Source organism: Sphaeramia orbicularis, chromosome 10 (genome assembly GCF_902148855.1).
Source record: "Sphaeramia orbicularis chromosome 10, fSphaOr1.1, whole genome shotgun sequence".
In the NCBI taxonomy this organism is placed as follows: Eukaryota; Metazoa; Chordata; class Actinopteri; order Kurtiformes; family Apogonidae; genus Sphaeramia; species Sphaeramia orbicularis.
The window spans coordinates 4622847-4641902 of NC_043966.1; positions in this window are offsets into that span (position 1 = coordinate 4622847).

Consider the following 19056-nt stretch of genomic DNA (forward strand, 5'->3'; position numbering starts at 1 on the left):
AACATGAACGTGGACATGAATGACAAAGAGGATCCTGGTCCCGGTCTGTGTCCAAGTCCTGGTTCTGGTCCGTGTCCTGATTCCGGTCCGTGTCCTGGTTCCAGTCCATGTCTCCTGGTCCTGGTCCTGGTCCTGGTTCTGGTCCTAGTCCTGGTCCTAGTCTTGGTCCTTGTTCCGGTCCTGGTTCCGGTCCGTGTCCTGGTCCTGGTCCTGGTTCTGGTCCTAGTCTTGGTCCTTGTTCTGGTCCTGGTTCCGGTCCGTGTCCTTGTTCCACTCCGTGTCCTGGTTCCGGTCCTGGTTTCATGTCCTGGTCCTGGTCCTGGTTCCAGTCTATGTCCTGGTCCTGGTTCCGGTCCTGGTTCCGGCCCTGGTTCCGGTCCGTGTCCTGCTCTCTGATTGGTCGTTGGAGACAGGTGTGTCTGACATGGACGAGTTCCTAAAGACACTTGATGACATTGAACTCATCATCAGTGAGTGTTTACATCTGTTCATGACACAGACGTAGAATCAGATTAAATAGAAGAAAACACACAAATAAACCTAGAACAGATTCAATGAACAATCGAACCATTTATATAAAAACACCCATAATTCATCTGATTAACCTTTAGAATCACAGAAAAAACATTTAAAAAAAACTTTATTGATCCACGAAGGTAATGACTTGGACACAAGAGACACACACGAAAAAAAGAAAAGGAAAGGAAGTGTGAAGAGAAAAAAGTCATAAATAATATAAATAAAATACACTAATAAAGAAGAAAATAATACAAGATTTACATTTGTACAAAATAGAAGTAAATATAGACTCTATCCAGCCAGGTGTGACAAGGACTGAGAGATGAACGTATGAGTGTCTGTTCTAGATGGAGGATGGAGGACAGAAGGACAGGTGGACAGAAGGATGGAGGACAGAAGGACAGACAGAAGGATGGAGGACAGAAGGACAGAAGGACAGGTGGACAGAAGGATGGAGGACAGAAGGACAGACAGAAGGATGGAGGACAGAAGGACAGACGGACAGGTGGACAGAAGGATGGAGGACAGAAGGACAGACAGAAGGATGGAGGACAGAAGGACAGACGGACAGGTGGACAGAAGGATGGAGGACAGAAGGACAGACAGAAGGATGGAGGACAGAAGGACAGACGGACAGGTGGACAGAAGGATGGAGGACAGAAGGACAGACAGAAGGATGGAGGACAGAAGGACAGACAGAAGGATGGAGGACAGAAGGACAGGTGGACAGAAGGACAGAAGGACAGGTGGACAGGACTGCTGGCTGGGGTTAGGTTTAACCCAGGGTTAACATCGTCCACATGTTTGACGTCAGCACTGTTCTTCTTCTTCTCCTTCTTGTGTTTTGTACTTTTTGGTTGTGATTTGACGTGTTATTTCCACATCGACCTGTTTCTTTATCTGAGTAAAGTTCACTGACCTGCAGTAAAAACATGATCATCCATCGACTAAAACACACACACACACGTTTGAGTGAAGGTTCACGGACGTGGAATCAGAACATTTGGACTCATTTATCCATTCAACCAAATCTGTTCTTTTAATCACTGTGGTGTCATTTATTCTGAATATTTGACTCTAAAATAAAGGTTGAATTAATGAGTTTTGTTGAAAACTGATGACATGAAGTTGAAGGAACCTGTAGATTCATGTTTCACTGAAACATTTGAACAAACAGGTTTTACTGTGATGTGAACGCCGTTAAATGAGTCTAATCGTTAGCTTAATTAGTTTAAAGCCTTTGAACCATACTTCTATGACAAAACTGTTTGGTTTAGTTTCTTATTAAATAAAACTGAAGAATAAAACCAACTTCAATAAGAGTCGACGTGTTTCAGTTTGATTCCATTTGATCATGAAGCTTCAACCAAAACTGGACCAGATTTTACTGACGTTTGAAGAATTAAACAAAAACACAAGCTCATCATCATCAACATCATCATCATTAGACCATGAAGCCCAGATCGGTCCTCTGGTCCACGTCCAGGTGAAGGTCCAGGTCCACAGACTCTGACCCTGTTGGTTTTCATAGACCAGGTTTTTCTCTGGTTTAAGTTCAAGTTTATCCAACATTAAACAGTACATTTCAACCTTCATCGTTCCTGGTTCTGGGTCTGGGTCTGGTTCTGGTTCTGGTTCTGGGTCTGGTTCTAGTTCTGGGTCTGGTTCTAGTTCTGGTTCTGGTTCTGGGTCTGGGTCTGGGTCTGGTTCTAGTTCTGGTTCTGGTTCTGGGTCTGGGTCTGGTTCTAGTTCTGGTTCTGGGTCTGGAAGCTGCAGCAGGTTTGATAATTAAGGCTGAGTTTGAAACCGTTGGTCATTGGACGTTCAAACTCCAACGAAACGACAAATACTGAAACTGGAAACCTGTGAAACTGATCAGTGATAATGACTATTGATTTGAAATATCCAGAGTTAAAGACAGGGTAGACCTGGACCAGTACTAGTTAGTACTAGATCTGTACTAGTTAGTACTAGATATGTACTAGTTAGTCATAGATAGTACTACACTGTAAAAAAAAAAAAAAAAATCTGTAATTTAACAGAATTTTCACTGTTTATTTGACAGATTTTTCCTGTATTTTTGAGATACAGGAAAATATCAATGAAATGACAAAAACAGACTGATTTTACATGTCAAATGTAAAATAACGCGAATAAACTGTAACTGTGAAAAACCAAAAAATTTCAATTTTTTAAAAGAAATGTTTTCTTTTTTCACAGAAAAATACAATTAAAATACATTTGCAAATGTATCATAATTTCACAAATATTTCTTTTCTATTTATGAGATTAAACTGTTAATTTAAAGTTTAATTCTGTATAAAAATAATAATAATAATAATAATAATAATAATAACCAAGATTAAAATTACTGACAATGAACAGTAACAGAAGTATTTGTTCTGTCAGTTGAACCAGATTTGTTTGTTAATTGACAAATATCTTGTGTAATTACAGGAGGTTTCACAACAAAAATGTTGAATAAATGTATTTTTGTGAATGTATAACATGTATAAGCACTGATAAACTGTCCAAATACAGTTTTTATCAGTGGATTGGACAACTGAGTCTCACTGAAAATTATTTATATATTTATTGGTAATTTGATTGTTTTAATACATGAAAATATTCTTTATTAAATGTTAAAAAGTAAAAAAAAAAAAAGCAAAATCTCATGTAAAGTTAGGGCAAAAAAACTGTATTTTATTATTGAAAATTACCGTATTTTTATGAGATGGTTATTTTCCATTATTTAACAGTATTTTTTCGGCACCCCTGCTGCCGGAATAATACCGTGTTTTACCTGTTTTTTTGTTTTGTGTTTTTTTACAGTGTAGCTAGTATGTCATTGTTGTGTCATGGCTGATCAGTCAGTGCTAGCCCTGACCTTCATCAAGTTCATACCCAAATGTTTTTTTTTTTTTTTTTTTTTTTGTTTTTTTTACCAAATCCGCCCACAGCTGTGCAGACTTAGTCCCTTTGTTTCTGTTTTGTCGTTTCTTTAATAAAAACATCCACAGTCTGATGGTCTAGAGTCCAGACCAGGTCAGGGTTTTCCTTCAGGTCTGTTGAGGGTTGGATTCTGGGTAATATTCGCTCTGAGATTTCACAGAAGGGCCTTTAATGTGTGTGGAACCAGTGGTTTGCAGTGCATTATGGGAACAGGACATGGGTGCAGTGGAGCGTGTGCAGAAGGCGCCCCCTGCTGAGCGCTCTGATCAACCACAGCATCACCAGCACAAACTCAAACTGCACAACCATGAGGCGTTCAGGGACTGTCCTCTGCATGTGGAGACAGACAGGTGTGAAGTCAGAGGGATTATGGGTAATTCCAGGTCAACAGACGTGATGAAACAGACTTGATATTATTTACAGGATTTAACTTGTTTAAAACCACACCCACGTTAAGTAAAGTACAGACGTCCATTCAGACAGGTGTGGTTTTATTTGTACATACACGGACATAATAGGAGCATTATTGAGCTGTAAACAGTCCTCTGATTAACCACTTTACCAAAGGACCATGAATGCATCATATGGAGTCCGGCTGAAGATTTTTTAACTTAATTCAACAGATCACATGACATCACATGTTTATACAGGAAAACACGAAAAACCATTAATATGACGTTTCTAAACATCTCATCAGCTGAAATGAAGCAAATAACTCTTTATCATTAACCTTATTATTAAAGTTATTTTATTAATCTTATTATTAACCCTTTAGGAGCTGAATATTACATTTAAATATGAAGATTTGAAAAAGCTGTTTGATTCAGTTATGACAACGGGTACGACTGGAATAAAAGCAGGACTCACTGAATAGGACTGGTTTACTACATTTATTATTATCATTATTATTATTATTATTATCATTATTATTAATAATAATAATAATAGTAATAATACGACTGGGTAAAACAAATTTAGGAAACAGAAGGAGCAGGAGCTTAAGGTTATGATATATACTGTGTGTGTAATAGTAGGAGCTTTCTTGTCCTGGTATCAGTGGCGTGTATCTCTTCCAGTGGACGTCCAGGATATTATCCCAGTGGGGTATCTGATCACTGGTAGGGCGTAGGTGTTAATGGCTTGGATCTTATTTTTGCCGTTCAGCTGACTGTTCAGGACCTGCCTTACCCGCTGGAGGTACTTGGCTGTGACCTCTGACCTCTGAGCTGCCTCCTCATGATGACCATTTGCCTGTGGGATCCCCAGGTATCTGTAACTGTCCTGCACATCTGGAATGTTCCCTTCAGGTGGCTCAACCCCTTCAGCTGTCCTCACCTTTCCTCTTCTAGAGATCATCCACCCACAGTTATCTAGTCTGAATGACATCCCAGTGTCTTTGCTGTAGATCCTAGTGAGGTGGATCATGGAGTCCATGTCCCGCTCTTTCTTGGCATACAGCTGGATGTCATCCATGTAGAGGAGGTGGCTGATGGTTGTTCCACTTTGGAACCGGTACCCAAAGCCACTCTTTGAGATGATCTGGCTGAGGGGGTTTAGGCCTATGCAGAACAGCAGGGGGGACAGAGCATCTCCTTGATATGTACCACATACATGAATTCATTCGTTCATTCATTCACATCTGATGCTCACCTGTGCAATTGGTTTTGAGTTGGCCTCCAGAGTCGTGTTCCATAACCTCATCGAGTTCTGGAAGAACACTTTTAGTGTACTGTTGATGTTCTACAGCTTTAGGCACTCCAGTATCTGTGTGTGGCATTGAGTCATAGGCTTTCCGGTAGTCAGTCCAGGCAGTGCACAGGTTGGTGTTCCTCGTCTTACAGTCTCGGGGCAATTGCCCAGTCAACCAGTAGCTGGTGTTTGGCTCCTCTGGTGTTACTGCCTATTCCTGTCTGTGCTCTGCTCATGTATTGCTCCATGTGTCTACTCATCTTGGCCGCTATGATGCCTGATAGGAGCTTCCATGTGGTGCTGAGGCAGGTTATTGGCCAGTAGTTGGATGGTATTGTTCCCTTCTGGGGGTCCTTCATTATGAGGACTGTCCGGCCCTGGGTTAGCCACTCTGGGTGGTTTCCTGACTTCAGCAGCTGGTTCATCTGTGCTGCTAGGCGTTCATGGAGTGCAGTCAGCTTCTTAAGCCAGTAGACGTGAATCATGTCAGGTCCTGGTGCTGTCCAGCTCTTCGTTTTGGACAGTCTTGTTTAGATGTGTGCTAGGGTGATGACTACTGGATCTTGTTCCGCATATACATATATATATATATATATATATATATATATATATATATATATATATGTATATATATATATATATATATGTATATATGTACACTTTACTTTACTGTAGTCCATACTTTACTGTAGTACACACTTTGTACTCCAGTCAAACTCCAGTTGTCAGATCCTTTTCCTGTTAACGACACAGTTTTTCCACCAGGGGGCAGAAGAACCCTGGAGTTCAGCTGTGAAACAGGAACCATGTGCTGTATGTTTAGATCAGTCGTTCTCAAAGGGGGCAGGCGGTACTACCCCCCAGGGGGCATTTGGAACCAAAAAGCTGATGGGGGGGCACTAAGACTGTTCTTCATCAGAAAGTATCAGTGTTTTTATTCTATCACCTGAAAACAGTTATGTTCATGTTAGAGACAGAGGACGAACACACTGGGTTCATGTTTGTGTTCAGTTTAGGACAGACTGGACTGAAACACACTCTGTTTATTTGTTTACTGTGTTTCTGACAGAATAACCATCAACTTTATCAGAATCAGAGATACTTTATTAAACTCCAGGGGGATATTTGTATGTACCAGATGCTCCGACACAGTTAAAGAACAGAAAGAAATCAAGAAAAAATAAAAATAAATAATAAATAAACAATAAACAGTCTTATGGAGCTACGAACCACATACAAACAGAAGTTACAACATTCCTGTTGGTCATGAAAACATCGAACCCTGAATGGAAAAGGAAACTGATCCAAATATGGTGTGTGACACGCAGAGGGAGGAGCCTCAGAGGTCAAAGGTCACAGGTACAATGAGATGCTGTGGCGTTCTGTGGTGGATCTGAGTGGGCGGAGTCTACGCTGAAGGTGCTTCTGTCATCCATCTGTGTGGAGTGGGCGGAGACACTGTCCAGGATGTCCCACAGTTTGGACAATGTCCTCCTGTCCAGCACTGACGTCAGAGTGTCTGAGCTTTAACGAACGTCCACGTGATCAATTAAATATACGAAAAAACAGGATTTAAACTAAAAAAAAAAAACCTACATACAGAAGATAATATTAGAATAAATAAAATCAGTTCATAAAGTTAAACAGAGAAAACCCATGTGTGAAGTGACACAGAAGCAGCTCTGGGTCTGTAAGGGTTAATCACCTGTGGATCTGAGATTAAAACACAACTAACGGAGGTCCTCCATGTCACCATGGAAACCAACCAGGCTGTGAACGGAAAAACAGGGGTTTGAGCAGCATTAGAGTCAAATGAAGTCATTTATTTTCACCTGTGCTGTTTCAGCTGCTTCAGACGAGCCTGAAAATCTGACAAATGGACGCGATGTCCAGAGTGTGGACCACGTCAGACAGAAGCAGAGTGGACAAAACCTGTGGACGTTTGATGACATCACAGCCTCACATCTGAACCCACCTGGAGATGAACCAGCCATGAAACTGAACACATTTAAGACCTAAACCCTGGTCCACATTCAGGATCTGAACCCTGGTCCACATTTAAGACCTAAACCCTGGTCCACATTCAGGATCTGAACCCTGGTCCACATTCAGGATCTGAACCCTGGTCCACATTTAAGACCTAAACCCTGGTCCACATTCAGGATCTGAACCCTGGTCCACATTTAAGACCTAAACCCTGTCACACATTCAGGATCTGAACCCTGGTCCTCATTCAGGATCTGAACCCTGGTCCACATTTAAGACCTAAACCCTGGTCCACATTCAGGATCTGAACCCTGGTCCACATTCAGGATCTGAACCCTGGTCCGCATTTAAGACCTAAACCCTGTCACACATTCAGGATCTGAACCCTGGTCCACATTCAGGATCAGAACCCTGGTCCACATTCAGGATCAGAACCCTGGTCCACATTCAGGATCAGAACCCTGGTCCACATTCAGGATCTGAACCCTGGTCCACATTCAGGATCAGAACCCTGGCCCTTGGGTTTTTCCACCTGTTCTTCATGTCGTTCCACAGACGTCCACTCAGCTGGACACCTGGAGTTTAAATGTAACTAAGTAAATCTGGACTGAACTGAAGCATATGAGAACATGAGGAAAACAACCAAATACAAACATGTTTAATGAGGATGTTTTCACACATTCTAACACTTTCTGATCCTACTTTGTGGAGATAATATGAAAAAAAAAACAAAACAAAACACTTTTGTTTAAAACAGTCATTTTGTCCGGTCTCATTTTATCTGATCTTATCTTAAACCTCTGTCTTCTTGACCCCCCCCCCCACCACCACCATGTATGTTTCCAGTTTCCAGTCAACACCACAGTAGGAAATCAACCCACGACAGTCCTAGTCTGGGTTCTGTTTAGACCCTGGTTTATACTGGTTCGTACTGGTTTACACTGGTTCATACTGGTTTACACTGGTTTTACTGGTTCATACTGGTTTATACTGGTTAACAATGGTTCATACTGGTTTACACTGGTTCATAATGGTTCAAATTGCTTCATACTGGTTCATACTGGTTTACACTGGTTCCTACTGGTTCATATTGGTTCATACTGGTTTACACTGGTTTACACTGGTTCATACTGGTTTATACTGGTTTATATTGGTTTACATTGGTTTATGTTGGTTCATACTGGTTTATACTGGTTCGTACTGGTTTACACTGGTTCATACTGGTTTACACTGGTTTTACTGGTTCATACTGGTTTATACTGGTTAACAGTGGTTCATACTGGTTTACACTGGTTCATATTGGTTTATACTGGTTTACACTGATTCATAATGGTTCAAATTGCTTTATACTGGTTCATACTGGTTCATATTGGTTCATACTGGTTTACACTGGTTTACACTGGTTCAGACTGGTTTATACTGGTTCATATTGGTTCACACTGGTTCATACTGGTTCAAATTGGTTCATACTGGTTTACACTGGTTCATACTGGTTTATACTGGTTCATTTTGGTTCACACTGGTTCATACTGGTTCATACTGGTTTATACTGATTTACACTGGTTCATATTGGTTTACACTGGTTCATACTGGTGTATACTGGTTTATACTGGTTCATACTGGTTTATACGGGTTCATATTGGTTTATGATTATCTGCTGCATCATCAGAACTCTGAACCATCTCAGCTCAAACTGGCTCAATAAAAAAAATCGGACCAATGGCCCTGTATCTTACCGGCCAAATTCAAAGCTTTGGGAAATGTATCCAGATCCATTTATTCTCACCCAGTTCTATGTATTTATTCTATTACAGAAATAGTCCATGTTTTGCTCATATTCCAATCAGATCTGTAAAAAATTAAAATTCCAACTTGATATCATTGATACTGATTTATTGCATCGATCCACTTCCTATCTGTTATAATGGGAACATTTTTCAAAGTCGCACCAAATCCAGAATCACATCCGGATCCAAATAATTTCACTAACTTTTGTTGACATCATCATACAGAAGCTGTATACCAAGTTTGAAGTCAATCGGAATTGTAGTTTCACAGAAGAAGATGATTGAAATTTTTGTAACGGACGACAGACGCTGCATGACGACAATAGTTTACGGCCTGTCGGCCGATAAGCTAAAAACACTCAAACTCAACCTTCATCTCAACTCCTGAAAACAGAAAAGTGCACCAGAGTAAATGAAAGACACAACGAGAGGCATCGATTTTCTGTCAGAGGTTGAAGTTGGACTTTTTTTTTTTTTTTACCACATTCTGGCTCAAGTGCAGCTGATTTTCCACATTTTTTCCAGTTAAGGTCGACTCCACAGACGACAGCTCTGTTCAGTTACAGAAGGAAAACCATTAATTCAGAGGGTTTTACGAACTACAGCTGATGAATCTAACAAACAACAGACTTTTAGGTTCAATAACAGACCAGATTCTGTCAGAGTTTAGAAAGAACCTGACGTTTGTCCTTAACCCTACGATGATCCTCCAAAATCACAAACACATCTGACCCCTGGGGTTCATCTGACCCCTGGGGTTCATCTGACCCCTGGGGTTCATCTGACCCCGGGGGTTCATCTGACCCCTGGGGTTCATCTGACCCCTGGGGTTCATCTGACCCCTGGGGTATCTGCCTCCAGAAAATGATTTACATACAAGTGTTTATCAAGTTTTTGTGTCTGGCACTTTGTTAGCTTACCGGCCAACAGGCTGTAAACTACTGTCGTCATGCAGTGATCGGTGTCATCGTCTGTCGTCCATTACAAAAATTTCAATCGTCTTCTTCTCTGAAACTACAATTCCGATTGACTTCAAACTTGGTATACAGCTTCTGTATGATGATGTCAACACAAGGGGTTGAAATTATTTCCTTCCGGATCTGATTCTGGATTTTCCCATTAGAAGAGATAGGGAGTGGACTGATCCAATAAATCAGTATCAACTAGAAGCACTCGGAGAGCGCAGACCTCCGCCAAGGCTGATCAGTGCCCCCCCCCCCGTGGGCCCCCCCACCCCCGATCACCACCAAAATGTAATCATTTCTTCCTTATCCCATTTCCAACAAACCCTGAAAATTTCATCCAAATCTGTCCATAACTCTTTGAGTTATGTTGCACACTAACGGACAAACAAACAAACAAACAAACAAACCCTGGCAAAAACATAACCTCCTTGGCGGAGGTAATAATATCAAGTTGGAATTTGAATTTTTTACAGATCTGATTGGAATATGACCAAAACATGGACTATTTCTGTAATAGAATAAATACACAGAACTGGGGGAGAATAAATGGATCTGGATACATTTCCCAAAGCTTTGAATTTGGCCAGTAAGATACAGGACCATTGGTCCGATTTTTCTTATTATTGTTCTTGAGATGATAATTTTAGAGGGGAGGTGTGTGTAGTTGGACAGTTGGAACCTGCAGGTGTGGGGATGTTACGTCTCTCACACAGACACACACACACACACACACACACACACACACACACACACACACACACACCAAGGTTATTATCGCTGATGAAAACTAACGAAATGACGAAAACTAGAATTGAAAAAACATTTTCGTTGACTGAAATAAATAAAAAACTAGAATTAAAAGAAAAAACGATAACTAACTGAAACTGTATTGTGTGTTTACAAACTAAGACATATAAAAATTATGGATGAAATTCCCGTAAGTTTTGTCTTTGGCAATGTCAGATTGATTCAAAATCAATTTATTTCACTTTTTAGCAATTTTAACTAGCGGCACCATACGGTACTTCATGGTCCGTCACTTGTGTTCACTTGTGGTTTCCAGTCGTCTTCTGGTCCCCACTCTACCTGGAAACATGGAGACTAAAGTTAGGAGAAAGCAGCAGAGTCCTGTCTGGGATTTATTTGAATACGATGACAGAGAAGAAGAGAAAAGAGACAACAAAACTAAAACTAAACTAAAACTAAGCATTTAGAAAAAAATGAAAACTAATAAAAAATTAGCAAACCTGCTCCAAAAACTAATTAAAACTAATGGAATTAGAGAAAAAAGTCAAAACTAACTCATACTTAACTAAAATGAAAAATCCAAACTTATTATAACCTTCACACACACACACACACACACACACACACACACACACACACACACAGATATCATCAGGATCATTTTAATGTCATCAGTTTTCTCCGTCAAATTATGAAACGTCATGAAATATGAAAGAAAAGAAGTCAACTATTATGTTTTGATTAACACTGAATGGAGTCAAACTGGGCCCAAGGATCATACGAGGGTTGAACGTCAGCTGAGTGGAGGGAGAAACTGCAGATCTGGACCATGGAAAACACTGATGTTTCAGAGAATGAAGCAGGACAAACAAACAAACAAACAAACAAACAAACAAACAAACAAACATCATCTCTGGTTTTTGTGGATGATGTGGTCCTCTTCCTCTGAGCTTCACCAAGCAGCAACCTGTGAAGTAGCTGGAAGGAAGATCACAAGTGAGGGTAGGATATATATATATATATATTTATTTATTTATTTATTTATTTATTTATTTATTTATTTATTTATTAGATCTGTCCAGTTTAACTCATTAACTCAGATGAATCCATCGTCTTGGTTAATGTGATTATAAATGTGAACTCCATGAACCATCTACAGCAGAACGACTGTGAACATCTGCTCCAACACATTTGGGTCAGTTTGTCCCAGTAGAGTAAGAGTTAACGCACATGAACACATGGTCAGCTGATCCGGTAGTGACAGGCAGCAGAACCGACCCATAAAGATGGAAGAGCAGAACCGACCAATAAAGATGGAAGAGCAGAACCAGCACACTGGCCCTCTGGATGGAAATATGAGGAGAAAAAAACCCAAGCCTGAGCAGCTGAAACTGTTGAAGGTGTTTCCTAAACCTGTTCAGTGCAGGTACATTCACTTCTTTATTGAGTCTGTTTGTTCATGAAAAATGGTAGATTAAAATATAAATATACAGATAAAAAATGACTGATATTTAATGTGATTAATCCAAATTAATCACAGAAACCGTCTGATTAAACAGTTGAATTGTTTGACAGAGCTAGTTTCCATCGTTTTTCTTTCAGTTGTATTGATCATTTCGTTTCTGATCCTCTTTTTCTTCTACTTGAATGAAGCGACTGGAACATCCAATAATTTACCCCTGGGATGAATAAAGTGTTCTGGTTCTGGTTCTGATATCAGCTCAGTTCCACAGCGTCCTGTATGTTTGGTGATGAGGGGGGGGCATGGGGGGGGCATGGGGGGTGTTTACCGGAACCCGCTGATGTAACACCACGTGTGTCCTTTGAGTTTGTGGACGCCACCAGACTGGGATCATTAACTGTACAAATGAAATGAGACGGTTCTTATCAGGCCCGACCCGGCTCTGCCTCGGATCTGGCAGAAAATTGAATCAAACCACACAGACATAAACGTCCACGTTTCAGACACTGAACCTGAAGCAGCAGAAGAAAACACTGAAGAACATACAGACGAGTGGGATGAGAACATGAACGAACCTGGACCCACTAAACTACACAGGCTGAGAGAGAGAGAGAAAGAGAGAGGGAGAGGGAGAAAGAGAGGGAGAGAGAGAGAGAAAGAGAGGGAGAGAGACAGAGAGAAAGAGAGGGTGAGAGAGAGAGGGAGAGAGAGAAAGAGAGAGAGAAAGAGAGAGAGGAGAGAGAGGGAGAGAGACAGAGAGAGACAGAGACAGAGAGAGAGAAGAGAGGGAGACAGAGAGAGAGAGAGAGGGAGACAGAGAGAGAGAGAGAGGGAGAGAGAGAGAGAGAGAGGGAGAGAGACAGAGAGACAGAGACAGAGAGAGAGAGACAGAGAGAGAGGGAGAGAGAGGGAGAGAGAGAGAGACAGAGAGAGAGGGAGAGAGACAGAGAGAGACAGAGAGAGAGAGGGAGAGAGAAAGAGAGGGAGAGAGACAGAGAGAAAGAGAGGGTGAGAGAAAGAGGGAGAGAGAGAAAGAGAGAGAGAAATAGAGAGAGGAGAGAGAGAGAGAGAGACAGAGAGAGAGGGAGAGAGACAGAGAGAGACAGAGAGAGAGAGAGACAGAGGGAGAGAGAGAAAGAGGGAGAGAGAGAGAGAGAAAGAGGGAGAGAGACAAAGAGAGGGAGAGAGAGAGAGAAAGAGAGGGAGAGAGAAAGAGGGAGAGAGAGAAAGAGAGAGAGAATAGAGAGAGGAGAGAGAGGAGAGAGAGGGAGAGAGACAGAGAGAGAGAGAGAGAGAGAGAGAGAAAGAGAGAAAGGGAGAGAGAGAATATATTTATGTTTTGCTTTAAATATTAGTTTTATTGTTTAAACTGAATCAAATCTGAAAATGTTAGTGTGTATGAGGTCATGTATAAGTTCACCAGGTCCAACCGGTCCAGTACGCCCACCACTTCAAGAACAGACCCAGACCAGTATCTACAGGACCCCACACACCCATGACAAGACACCTCATTCTATTCTATTCTATTCTATTCTATTCTATTCTATTCTATTCTATTCTATTCTATTCTATTCTATTCTATATCATCTCTAAAACACTGATAAAAGTCATTAAAATCCCCCGTCTCTGTTTTCCCTCCTGGACTCCGCCCCTCCTGCTCTTCCCCACCTTCTCTTGCCCCCCCCCCCCCACATACACAGGTACAGTAGGTCTGTTCTATAAAGTGTGGATAATGTCAGAAATGATCCCCCGTCTCCAAAACTCTGACATTTAGCTGCTTTTCTTCAGTGGTGGTCTGAGCGGTCGACAGTCACGACAGGAATCAAACCCATATTCCAGCGTCGACGGCGTCCGCTCGACCTTTAGTCTGTGAAAAATCAGACGGAGGCAGTCTGTGATGAGGGTTGACCTCTGAGTGACCTCTGAGAAATGTCAGCACTGAGCGGCGCCGTCTGTCATAAGTTTGTTCCTCCAGAGAAAAAAATGGAAGAAAACAACAAACCAACATCAGAAAATGATCAGCGGTGAAAACTGAAATAAAAACATGTTTAATGTTGATGATCAGGTGTTTTTTCGCAAGTGAACATATTTGGACACTGTTATAATCAGTAATGATGACACCGCAGAGGGGGCGGAGACTCAACTAACCTTAGCTAATTTACTGAGCAGCACGGTCCCATATTTAGACACCCCCCACCCCCAGGGAAAAATCTTAATCTTAATAAATGAAGGCGGGGGAAGGAGAAGCTTAGACTTGGTTAGCCAATCACAATGCAGAATGCCAAACCAAAGACCAATGAGCTTTCCTTCTCATCATGATCATCCACAGCCGTAGAATACTGTTATCCATGGGCTCTAGGCTCCGCCCCTCAACCTGTTTTACCTGAATACACCCCAACAGGAAAACAGAGATTTCACCAAATCTCCACTTTGGCCGGAGTTTTTAGAAACCTTCATTTCGGTGGGCGTGGCCATTGTTGTCATGTAAACCATAAATGCAAATGCAGAGAAAACTCTGTTTTTCCAGAAAACTGACTCAGTGTAAACGGCCCCTAAATGTCAAGGCTAAGCTAACGTTATGTCAATGCTAATGAAGGTGTTAGCTAGCTAATATTAGTTAACACTAATGTAAACGTTAGCTGTGTTGTTCTATCAGGAGGTTCTCCCTTTGGCTTTGACTGTGGTGGGAGAATAAAAGGACTGACTGAGGTTCTGGACTCTGGACTGACCTGGAACCTTAACCTCCTCAGACCCAGCTATGGGTTTTCTGTCCACATTTGTGGACAAGAGTTGCACAACTTTATACAAAAAAAAAAGAAAAGAAAACTGTCCACCACAAAGGACACTCCATAAAAATTTAAAAAACTGCATCTGAAAAAACTGTTGCATCATGATGTTTCCAATATAGGCACTAATTTAATAAAAAACAAAAAACGCTGGTACTTTGCTGACATTTTCTGGGTCTGAGGAGGTTAAGGTAAAACCAGATGTCCTCAGATCTTTGTCCTCCTGGACCCTGGTCCATGGGGCTGAAACTGCACCTGCACACGCTGGTATGACGCTGACAGATAATTATAGAATAATAATAATAACAACATCATCAATCCTGTTGTGTCATTGTATGTGGGCGTGTCCTCATGTGGGCGTGTCCTCTGACCCACAGAGTTTGAATCAATATGAACAAAAACAGCCTAAATGTAGAAAGAACAGTAAAACCACATTCACTGATAAATAACAAAAGGGATGGAAAAGGGGAGGTTCTGATTGGCCCCTCCCCTCCAGTAAACCGATGGGGCTGCTCTGATTGGCCCCTCCCCTCTGGTGCAGCTCACACTCTCAGACTCTGCATTTCCTTTTTTCCCCCAGGACACGTTTCACCTCTGACCTTTCACAGTAAACATGAATTCGTCCAATTAAACGGATTCATCAGCTTCTCGTTAACGACCACCGACTGGAACCAGTTTAAACCCAACCCTCATCTTTGATCTGAGACTGGGTTCTTTCTATTGGTCTAGAACACATTAGAGTAAAGGTCTGATTGGCTGTGTTTTAACAGGTTTTTGCTGAGTTTCACTGGTTTTTGGGGGATTTATTGTTTTTTTCACTGTTTTTTTATTAGTATTTTTCCAGTTTGTATAGTTCATTGATAGTTATATTTTAGGTGTTATATAAATGTGTGTGTGTTTTCTATGAACTCAAAGTTTTGTTCTGAACATTTACAGTTGTTTTTCATCATGAATATGATAAAAATTCAAGTCTTCTTTTTTTATTTTTTACTATAACCCACTGTTTTAAGCATTTATTCGATATAATAATGAGAATTAATGGACAGATATTGAAAGTTAAGTTCTTCCCCAAAAAAAGGTGCAAAGGAATTGGAAAAAAAGACATTTTCTGACACGTTTATTGTAAAAACAGCTTTAATAAATTGAGGCCCATTCTAATGGGAGTCATTAAAGGGTCCGTTGAAGTTCATATAAAACTTGACACTGTTTCGTAAAAACCTCCTGTAACATCTCTGTCTATTTGTTCTGCTGTTTCTCTTTCTTTCTCTTTCTTTCTCTCTCTTTCCCTCTCTCTCACTCTCAGCCACACCTCCTCGTCAGATGATCACCCTCACCTGTGAGCACAGCTGGGCTCATCAGGTAGAGGGTCTCTCTCTCCTTTGTTCTCTGCCAGATTGTTTCTACCACTGTGTGATACTTCCCAGTGTTTTCTCCTGTCTGCTTTTCTGATCCTGTTTGTTCCTGACCTGCCGCCTGGATTATCACCTATCTGCCTGTCTGACCACGTCTGCCTGTCTGAGCCCCCCAGTGCGGACCTGCTTTCGTTTGACCACGTCTTTCTGCCTGTTCTCCGGGTTACCGACCTGCCTTCTGTCCCCCGACCACGTCTCCTGTCTGCTCCCCTCAGGTCTCGTTTGGACCTCCTGGTTTCTGACTCATCGCCTGTCCCTGGTTTTCCTGTTGCCTGTCCCTGGTCTGTGTTGTCTGCTTGTGAATACAGACTGTGCACTTTGTGCACCTAAACTGCATTTGGGTCCTCCATTGTACTTGCGTCACCACCTCCACATCTGGATCGACTCCAACATCAGTGGTATTTTCATTTTTTATGTGTTTTTTGCTCCTGTGGATATAAAACATGTCTTTAATGTTACTCAGAGGGGTCTTTAAAGGTCTTCATTTCAACAGCAGAAACGCTGCAGTATTTTGTACATGTATATGTGTTGTTTTTTTTTTCCATGCTGTAGAATCCAGCGGCGGCTGCTCGTCTTTCAGACAGGGGAAGCTCATTGTCGGCTTACATCTGAATAAATAAATAAATAGTCGAGTTATTCAAACATACATTCGGCCCTCCGTTCCTTTTTAAGAAAATGCTCAGTGACTTTATCATACACAGTAGGCGTCTTTTCCAGGGACTGGACCAGCGTCCTCTGAATGTCCAGCAGAGCTGGGCTGCTCAGACGGCCTTGGCCCAGTGTGTTGTGGGTGTCAGACTTCAGCCTTTTTAAACAGATGCTCCTTTCACTGTGACCTAGCCGACAGTTTGATTGATTTAACTATCTACAAAACGATATTAAACTCGAACAAGAAACGATTAAATTATATAACTGAAACAAGAAAACAGTGAAATTATGTTAAATTGAAACAAGGAAGTACAATGAGTGTTTTATTTACAGTGAAAGAAATGAACGAGTAATTTGGTAGTGGTTTCTCTGATTTCCCAGCAGAATGTGTGATGGTATTAAACTGAACTGTGTCAGTGAAGGAGCAGATCTGAAAACAGCTGTCAATCAAACGGGATTCAGCCTTTGGACTGATCCTCCAATCAGCACGTGGGATTCTGGCGTCCAGCCCGGCCGAGCTCCGCCCACAGCTCCATTCACCCCCAGAGACGCCCGGCGTCCGGGGGCGGGACAACATCGTGGCATTTATCCAATTACCGTCCAGTTTAGAGGCAATGAAACAAACTGTTCCACTCAGTCCCATTGAAGCCCAGAGACGGACACAGTCTACGGACAAATGCACTGAGCAGAGATGGAGGAGAAAACACAGACACAGGAATGGAGGAGAAGTGAACAACATCCAGTCTGTTGATTTGTGATAAAGCTGATTCTGAACGAATTCGTCTGTGAGATGAACGTGTTCTAACACATTTGTAGTCAATGAAATGTCAACACAACTGAACATATTTAACCTTTTAATTTTTGTAATTTTAGGGGAAGCCGGGCTTCCACTGCAGTCTGACAGAAATCACCACTGGTAGAATCTCTAGTGTTTCTGTTTCCTACTCAGGTTTGAAACTCACCACCTGAGCTCTGTGGCTTTTCAGGAACTCAAAGCTTTGTTTTGGTTTAATGCGATGCTTTGTTCCCAGAATCCTCTGCAGGCTGAACACACAACACTGATATTATCTCATAAAACTGTCGCTGCAGCGTTTTATGCTAAACATCGTGTAAACACACACACACTAACATGAGCATGTGTGTTCCAGTGGGAGTGTGTGGTGTGCAGCGGTACTTCTGTATTCTGTCTTTACTTCAGCCCCTGTCGCTGCTAAATGCTTCGCTGTGTTCAACACTAGCTGTGTCTGCAGAACCAGAACGCAAACAGACGTTAAAGATGCTTTTACACAGAAAACCAGTGGCCTGGAGCTGAAAACTGAGCTGATTAGAGTCCAGACAGGACGTCAAATAACACTGATCTGAAAACACATCTGCATACTGCGGGGCTGTCAAACTCATCTTAGTTCAGTTCCACATTCAGCCAAATTTGACCTGAAGAGGGCCGAACCAGTAAAATAACATAATATAACATCATAGTCAGTGATGGGCAGCGATTAAAATTTTTAATTGCAGTTAATTGCGTGGATTTCTGCAATTAATCATGATTAATCGCATAGTTATGGTGGGGGGGTGCCGGCATCAACAGTGTGTATTTCCTTTCATTGATATTTCAGACTGAAGTACTCCGGTGATAAAAATAATTGCACATGTCAGTGCTTCCAGTCAACTGTGTCCTTCTCCCCCCCACCATCTGAAGACTTTTAAAATGAAAATGTCCATGGAACAGACCGCTACTGTTACACATGTTTATGTCCACACATGTTTATTTCCACTTGTGAGTGACTGACAGGAGTCTTAGTCCCACTAATAAGTACTAATACTAATAAGCCCAATAATATGTGATGTTCAGTTGTTAAATCAAGCAAAGGGGGCCCTCTAGTGGTCAGAATAAATTGCACTGGCGTATGTTTTGTCCTTGCGGTTTTCCCGTAGTCAGTTCAGACATAAGAAGGAACTAACAGACACATTTCTTTCACTCTGTTTGTTTGGCCACAAAAACGTTTGCCTGTGAGTATTTTATGTTCAGTTGTTGTCAGAATGAATAGTATCAAATATCTCTGATGTGAACCTTTGTTGCTGGATAAAAAGACGTTGTAAATCTTA